The following is a 9,097-nucleotide window of genomic DNA, read 5'->3' on the forward strand; positions in this document are numbered from 1 at the left end:
TTATTATTATTATTATTATTATTATTATTATTATTATTATTATTATTATTATTATTATTATTATTATTATTATTATTATTATCATGTGGGAAGCCTCGAATATCTGTGGATCTAATGATGGTAAAGCAGAAGGGTTCGAGATGTAATGTGAATAACAGAGGCACTACCAACATGCATGACTGGATTCCGCACAGGTTTAAGCGCGCAAGATAGCGTCCTGGACTTGATAAGCCACATTGAACATCAGAGTGCTTTTGGACTTTAACACTAGCTATTTTCCTAGACGTATCAAAGGCTTATGATAGCGTCCTCCAGAGCTCAATACTGAATAGTCTGCAGGTCATAGGTGTACAGGGCTATCTTCTGCGATTCATTCACTCATTTCTCAGTGATCGTAAATTTCGAGTGCGGTTAGGCAGTACAATGAGCTCGGAAAGGGCGGTATCGCGAGGGGTACCTCAGGGTAGTGTCCTGTCCCCAACGCTCTTTAATGTTGTCATGGCTGGTCTTCCCGCAAAAGTGCATGAACATTGTAGGCATGTCGATATGTCGATATATGCAGACGACATTTGTCTTTGGTTAACCGGATATCAACACAAACGCTTAGCTCTATTACGCGACAGGCCGTGCTTTCAGTTAAATGTTACCTTCAAGGTGTTGGGTTGACTCTCTCGGTGGAAAAATCTGGCTTCGTCCTGTTTCCAGGTAGGGGACGACGGTATGCGCGGCTGAGCGTAGACCTTGATCAGTCTTGCCTTCGTCAGGTTAACCGCATACGTTTTTTGGGCGTCACTATTTACTCACGTCTACAGTGGCGACGAGCTGTGGACTCGATTGTGGCTTCACTATCTTCGCGTCTCAACGTGCTTCGTAGAGTTGCTAGTGAGCAATGGGGAAACCATCCTGCTTCAATGATCAGGCTTCACGATGCCCTGGTGACAAGTGGCATAATGTACCAGCTCCCTTTAATTTCCCCCTCGGTATCGAAGCTGGAACGCCTTGACGTTTTGCACAGAATGGGACTAAGGAGGGCTCTCGGCGTTCCGCAGGCTGCTCCAAACAATGCAGTACTGTATGAGTCTCAATCGAAACCTCTTCGGCTAGCCGCTTCACAAAGACTTTTGCTGCAAATTGGCCGCCTCAGAGAGACTGTTGCCGGGAGAGCGCTTCTACAGCGCCTTCGAAAGAGATATGAGTCCAGGGCGTAGTTGGCTTTAAATACTCTTCGTTCTCTGGGTCTCGACCTTCGAGATCGACCTAAGGCGTTGAAGCCACCTTGGTCCTTTCCGAGCCTCGATTGTTCCTTGACAATTCCCCACGTTCGCGCTAAGCGGAATTCTCCTTTAACGGCAATGCGTTCGCTCGTACTGGAACATCTTGAGACCGAATATGCCAGTCATCTTCAAATTTTTACAGACGGCTCTCTGGACAAGGTCAGAGGATCTAGTGCAGCTGCTTTTCATATTCCGTCTTTGAAGTATGATTGGTCTGTTCGTTTTACTAAAGTCGTGTCCTCCACAATGGCCGAAAGCGTTGCCATTGAGGCAGCTCTAAAGAAGCTACGGTGTTGTACGCCTCAACCTACTGTCATAATTACGGATTCAAAATCTGCCCTTCAGAGGTTAGAGTACGGGTTCCCCACGGATGCCTTGAGTCTTAGATCCCTACGTTTGGTGCAGAATCTACATAGCAAAGGCTTCTCTATACGTTTTCAATGGGTGCCCTCGCACATAGGTGTCTTAGGCAACGAGATAGCAGACAACCTCGCCCATACAGCTCTCTCCGGGATTCCAGTACATGGAGTCCCTCATGAAGTCAAGCAAATGTTCAGAGATGTGGTGTTGTGCCACTTCAGTTCTTTTTGGAGCTCTCCTCATCAGCCATGTGTGACCAAGGGTCTCAAAAGGTACCAAGCCACTTTGCTGCACCGCGTTCGCACGGATTCTGCTCGTACGCCGGCGTGGATGTATAAGACTGGCCTAGCGTTGTCACCATTGTGTTCAACGTGTGGTGTGTGTGGTGACATAGAACATTACCTCTTGTGCTGTACTTTGTACTACGCGGAACGGGCTGTGTTATTCGGATCCCTCAAGAAGGCAAGAGTTCCTCACAGTTCTCTTCAGGACATTGTTTTCCCGTGCGGGAGCCAGTCGAGTAGAAGGGATGCTTCTCGCCTTCTTCTACTTTACCTGCAGGACACGGATTTGGCCTCCACATGGTGACCTCAGGAGTGTCTATTTGGGTTTTTGTGGACAGTGTTTCTGTGATTTCTATTTAAGTGTCGCTACGGTGGAGCAATTGCCGGCAGCAACTGCAAGGCTAATCCCACCGGTAGTTTACAACCACTCAACTCAACTCAATAACAGAGGCGATAGTGGGGAATCCTGTCAAACGGAAGACTTTAGCGGAATCGATCTGGTAAGTTCTTCATTTACGATCAACATTGTATAGGACTGTTCGTAGCGAAGTCTTATGCCCTCATAAGACTTTACGTTATCAAAGGCCTTCGCAAGATCAATCTGAATTAAAGCAACCTGACCTGCCTCATATGTTACTAACTCAACACCGAACGCGCCTCGAATACCACATGCTTGATGAGAGCCTAAGCCCAGTGCCACAATTTGCACGCCGGAAGTGATTTTTCTAAGTATTTTATACTCTGCGTTATACAATGATAGCTCGGGGACCAGAACCTAGACAGCACTCCCTCACCAGAGCAGGATTTGGCCACCCTCGTGTAGTGTTTGGCCACAACCTACTATATGAACAAACCAATTAACCCCCGGCCCTCTGTCCCCAGCGGCAGCGGAGCAACTGACCAAGGCGGTGGTCAGACCCGTGACATAGCGGAGGGCGCTAATAATCTCTGGCTCCGGACAGGCCGCCATTGGAAACTGGACCCGGCAACGTTTATCGCTAGAACCTTATCCAGCGAAGCTAGTCTAGCAGTGCTCTCAGATGAATTATCGGGTATTAAATGGGATGTCACAGGGCTTAGTAAGGTTAGGAAGACAGATGAAGCGTATATGCAACAGCTGTATCTAAGCGGTACTTACCTATGGAGTAGAAACATGGAAGCTAATGAAAAGGGTTCAGCTTATGGACAGCGCAACGAGAAGCGAGAAAATTAAAGGTGTAACGCTAGGAGACAGGAAGAGGGCACAGTAGGTCAGGGGTGAAACGTGGGTTAACGACATCCTAGTCGAAATCAAGATGAAGAAATGGGCTGGGGCAGGGCATGTATTGCGAAGGCAAGATAACCGATGATCATTAAGGGTAGCAGACTGGATTCCATGGAAAGAGAAGCGTAGCAGGGGGTGGTAGAAAGTTAGATGGGCGGATGAGATTATGAGGTTTATGGTGGTAGGGTGGCCGCCGCTGGAACAGGAGAATTAAATAGATATATATGGGAGAGGTCTTTGTCCTGCAGTGGGCGTAGTCAGGCTGATAACGTTGCGGTACCCTTCTATAGTCCTCAACCGGTTCTTATCTATGCTTTTCGCAATGAGTATATGGCATGTCCGGCGTACAAACTGGGAGGGAAAAAGCTATTATGCTAATACTCTATTCTGTGTTTGCGTGCTGTTTGTTTCTTTTCCGTAATCTCTTAATTTTACGTTTCATGTGAATTACTTCCTGGCTAACCCACGGATTATGCTTCCTAATTGATTTCCTTCGGTGGATTTCCTTCCTCCAACCTTCGGTGGAGGCGAAACGCAAAAGACGCCCGTGAGCTGTGCGATGTTAGTGCACTTTAAAGATCACAAGGTGGTGAAATTATTCCGAAATTAGTGGTTTTTGAGGAAAAGAAATGGCGCAGTAACTCTCACTTTTCGGTGGACACCTAGACTGCGCCGTCAGGGATGGAAGGGTGGATATATTTCTGGGTCAATCGATCAGAGGGTCGCCGGATTTTGTGCGCTTCCCTTTCGCTAGGCGTCGGCCGTGACCCCCTCGGACTCGGCGGCGGCCAAAGCTTGACTGACAATATTTCTTTGGACTTCTGGGTCTGGGTTGCGCATCAGAGCCTCCCATGTGTCTGGTGTGCATGTGTAGTCTTTGTAGCATGGGCATGTCCAGACCATGTGTACCATGGTCGCACATCCGTCACAGTGTTTACGAGGAAGGCGGGAGTGAAAGTTTTTTTTTTTTTTTTTTTGGGGGGGGGGGGGGGGTTCGGGGGTGGGGGAAGGGGAAAGGAAATGGCGCAGTATCTGTCTCACATATCGGCTGACACCTGAACCGCGTTGTAAGGAAGGGATAAAGGAGAGACTGAACGAAAAAAGTAACAAAGAGGTGCCGTAGTGGAGGGCTCCGGAATAATTTCGGCCACCTGGGGATCTTTAACGTGCACTGACATCGCACAGCACACGGGTGCCTTTGCGTTTCGCCTCCATCGAAACGCGGCCGCCGCGTTCGGGTTCGAACCCGGGTACTCCGGCTCAGTAGCCGAGCACCCTAATCACTGAGCCACCGCGGCGGGTTCAAGAGAGACGCCGTAGTGTGGAGGGCTCCGGGGGCTATTCAGGGGCTCTTGCCCCCTAAATATTGGGAGAGTGCTCATTTCGCGTCTCGCGTTCGTCTGTTTCTGTCATTCTGCCGCCAACATCTTCTGGCGCTTCCAGTGCATCTGCTGCGAAACCGTCTTTTTGGTACAGCATTGCCGCATACGTTGCCAATTTTCGATTAATTGTCACCGATTCAGACAGTTCCCGAACCTGATCCAAGAGTAGTTTAAAACACGCATGCATGTAACCCCTAAGTGCCACCTCTGCGCGAAGAAGCCAGTAATTAGGCAGGAAACTTTTTCTTTGATTTTCTCTGAGTGACGCTTCGCCTGAAACATCTCTGCACACTTATCGGGCATACGCAAGCGACAGTAATAGGTATTTTTTAAAAATACATTCTGACCGCCGACTCTGCCAACCTACACCTCAGTCTTATTTACAACAGTTGTCGCGAAACTTTACAAAGATCCTCTTGCCCCAAATATACGGAATGATAGCTTGGGTGTACTAAGAGGCTCAAGAACGATAAATTTAGAGTTAATCTACGCAAATAATTAAGTAAAAGAGGTTAGAAGGTTGGTGGACGAGGATAGCAACGTGACCAAAGATATTCATGTGATGTTTACAAATTGTCCAATATAAAACATCGACTTCGAGACATCTATGAAACCTGTGTGCGACATCCATTTGTAGTAAACATCCTCTTTGCGTGGGTTTCGTGCAGATTATATTTCTGTATATACCGCTGAGATGTCAAGAGGGGATCGTCGGTGAAAATTCAGAATGATGCACCAATTAAGCAGCACTTATTAGCCGCGTGTCTCCAGGGGCCATCTGTATTTACCTCAATAATCTATGCATACGTAGGTACGGTCACGGACACTATAACCTGATAAATGATCGAGCGACACCCAAGGCCACTGGTGACGCCATGCAGCTACATGCGAGAAGATATGGTATCGATACCGAGATAAACACCGGAACGAGAGCACAGGCAAGCGCACCTTAGTCATCGTAATGGGCGTTAAGCGAGCCGAGGGGCGTTTCTTTGCTGTTCCATTCCGCATCCTTCTTGAGACCCGTCACTGAGCGCTTTACAATTGCAATATAATTTTAGGCCTTGCTTCTAAGGCTGTTTCTCGAATTTGCCTTATCAAGCGTGGACATAATACCAGGTGTTTCAGGAAAGATTTTTCAAAAATTAAAAAGAAAGGCTTTTTGGGGCAAAAATATGGTTTTTGAGGCAGAGTATTACCAGTGTTAGCGTACACTTCGTCTCAAGAAGTGAGCTGGTAAACAAATTTCTCATAATTAACGATGACAGCTTGGCAACTGGTTGCAATTACAAACTTGTAGCCGATCGTTAGTAATAGCCGTATCAGTTTTTATTTAGAATTCTGAAAACGCGATAATCCACGGCGCTGTGGACCAACAAATTTTGGCTACATTGAGTCAAAATACATGAGCTTTCGAAAAGCATGCAGGCTAATCAACCTCTCCAGTGCACATAACTAGCCGAAATAGCCAAATTTTGACGAGCCACAGCGCCAAGGATAATCGCGTTTTCGAGATTCTAGAAACTGATATGGTCGGGTTCGAATCCGGGAACTCCGGCTCGACTACTGATCCGGAGTTCCCGGGTTCGAACCCGACCGCGGCGGCTGCGTTTTTATGGAGGAAAAACGCTAAGGCGCCCGTGTGCTGTGCGATGTCAGTGCACGTTAAAGATCCCCAGGTGGTCGAAATTATTCCGGAGCCTCCACTACGGCACCTCCAATTCTTCCTTTCTTCTTTCACTCCCTCCTTTATCCCTTCCCTTACGGCGCGGTTCAGGTCTCCAACGATATATGAGACAGATACTGTGCTATTTCCTTTCCCCAAAAAAACCAATTATTATTATTATTAGAAACTGATATGGCTGTTACTAATGACCGGCTACAAGTCTCTGATTGCAACTAGGTGCCTAACTTTAATAGTCATAAAGTTAATTATTAAAAAATAGTTAACCTTATTATTACTTAAAACGATTCACTGTTTTTCTGGTGTCCGTCAACACTGGTAGTAATACTTTGCCGCAAAAGCCATATTTTTACCCCCAAAAGTCTATTTTTGAAAACTTTGGAGTCTTCCCTGGAGCACCTGGTAAGGCAGAGTGGACATATATAGGCAGCATTGTTGCGCTGGTACTAATCTCGTACGTTCTGGTTCCAATGGCTGCATGGAGCCATGGTTCATACAGGTCGTTGCACCTTCAGTTCTGGTTATCTGCACTTGGCTGCTCTGAAAGGTATTGTGGTTGACACAAAGAGAAAGATAAGCTGCTTCCGTTTTGTTAGCTGAGCGACCTTTACACAACTACGCAGATGCGCGGTCGCATTTTGGATGTTGTAAAGAGGGTCGGTGCTGGACGTTGACGCACTTTATACATATGCTTATAATGCAAAAATATCAATTCATTATTGGTTCAATGCTTATTTATTTATTTATTTTATTACAAATACTGCTAATCCCAATTGGGATTGTGGCAGGAGGGCTTAGTAAGGTTAACAGAACGCGGTCAAGCATAATCGGAACATTCAACTGGTCAGCATGTTAAGAAAAACAACAAACGGTAAAACAAAAATACAACCGAGCTGTGACGAAAACAATCAAGTAACACATAAAATAAGGCTAATGTCGGTAGTATTATACAAAGAATAACAAAATGTTGAAACATTGCTAGTTGTTATAATGCGCAGACAATAAGTAAACAGTAAAAATTATAAGCGTACACTGCAAAGGATTATAAGCGTACACTGCAAAGGTGTACGACAGCACAAAGCCGTATCAAAGCCGCCATCCTCGCTGTCATGTTTAGAATAAAAAACTCATTCTGAGAGGCACGTAGCAGTTAAGCACTCAAAACAGCCGATTTATTTCAGTGTTCAGATACATACAGGCTCAACTTCAACACAAAAAGGAATGTAATGCCAAATGTAATACCTTGCACTTTCAAAATAAAGAATGCTTTGACTTTGAATATCTATGATAAGAGCATGCCATTAGGTGTATTCGAGGAGTCTCAAACAGGTTCAAAACAATCTCAGAACGAGCTCTGCTCCAAGGTAACAGGCCACTCATAGCTTTCTAACAGCCCCCATAAACAAAGCACGTTTATCGATTCTGTCCCAAATGATGAAAGCAAAAGGATGCTCGACGCGGAATTCCACTGGCGGTGGTGGTTGCGCTCGCCTGGAGCTTTTCATCCTCATACGAATCGAGGTGACGGCGGCTGCTACGGTCCCTTCTTCGTTGACCTCGACCAAGGCCTTGTGCTTGACGTCGGACACCTGGAGGTTATTTCTCGCGCTGATTCCTGAAAAGTCCGCACCGCCGCCGAACGCGCTTTCGAGGCCGAGCTTACGGAGTAGAGTCACTAGATCGTAGTCTGTCTCCAGTTTAAACTTTGGGAGCCACAAATTGACGTTGCGACTCGCGAGCTCGTTGGTGATCTTCTCCAAGGCGTCAACTGTCAGCTGAGACTCGACAGTGGGCAGTCCCGTCCTGGTTCTGGGAAGCACAATGATCATGCTGAACCTGTCTCCTGCGTAAGGAACCTCCACGACTCGGGCCCCTAATTCGTCGACGAACGCGTACCGCAAGCGTTGACGAAGCGACATGGTCGCTACCTTCACCTCGTCCCTGCCGTGGTTGTAGAAAGGCAGCGGCTTGGTCTGGCTTGCTTTGAACTTGGTCAGCCACGTTCCTTTGAAGTAGACGGCGTTGATGAGGAACGCCACTGTGTTCATCGGCAGGGGGCCGTCCAGAATCTTAGGAATCTTTCCTCCGGTCTTGGCACTCACCCAGCTGTTGATTTCGGCAGCCACCTTGGAGCCATCGCGCAGGAAGTCCACGGAGCGCACCTCAGCGTGGAAGAAGTCGGCCAAGTCCTTCCTGTATTGGTCCAGTATTTCGGTGCTATGCTGAATGAGAACCGTGTTGGCTATGTCCAATGTGGCTTTTTCAGACCTCGTCTCGATGAGCGACTTATAGGCAGGCAGCACTACGTCCCGGTCGACGAGTCCAGCGTCCGTGAGTCCGAGAACGGCAGAGAGCTCCGATAGAGTTTTGCTGCTGGCGCCGGCATACAGCAGCCCTAGCGCGATGCTGATGCTCGCCGGAGAAAAGAAGACGTTTTTGTCCCGATTCCCAAAGCAGATTTCTTTGAAGAGGGAAATGCCGAAATCATTATTGGCTCTTGCATGCCTGAGCACCACATCTTGAGCGCTTGTCGACACTGCGAGTGCCGCACAGAGCAAAAGCACTTTCACCGTGTAGAGGGCCATTGCGAGAGGTGTCCTCCCAGCAGAGAGACTCGCCGGTGTATATATAGGCAGGCCTGCGACATCGTTGTCTTCTTATCGCTGGCCGCGGCGGAAGTCAACTATAGGCGACGTGTCCTACAGAAAAACCAAACGATAAGACCGACGCTTATCGCTTTGTGAATAAGCGACGGGTTTTCCCGCCACTTGTCAATCGAGCTACCGCCTTTCACAGTGGTCTGTCCTCTATTGTGTGGTATTGCTGACTTCAGGTAGTGGGCTTCCCAC

The 9,097-nt window shown here is 47.4% G+C and overlaps 1 pseudogene across 1 annotated transcript; it reads right to left on the reverse strand.

Annotated features, from left to right (window-relative positions):
• Positions 1 to 7,399: 7,399 nt before the first annotated feature.
• On the reverse strand, positions 7,400 to 8,852 carry LOC144128419 (iripin-2 pseudogene; annotated as a pseudogene). The gene has a single exon (XR_013313783.1). The product of XR_013313783.1 is annotated as an iripin-2 pseudogene (transcript).
• Between the last annotated feature and the right edge of the window lie 245 nt (positions 8,853 to 9,097).

The sequence above is a fragment of the Amblyomma americanum genome, chromosome 4 (assembly GCF_052857255.1).
Source record: "Amblyomma americanum isolate KBUSLIRL-KWMA chromosome 4, ASM5285725v1, whole genome shotgun sequence".
NCBI lineage: Eukaryota > Metazoa > Arthropoda > Arachnida > Ixodida > Ixodidae > Amblyomma > Amblyomma americanum.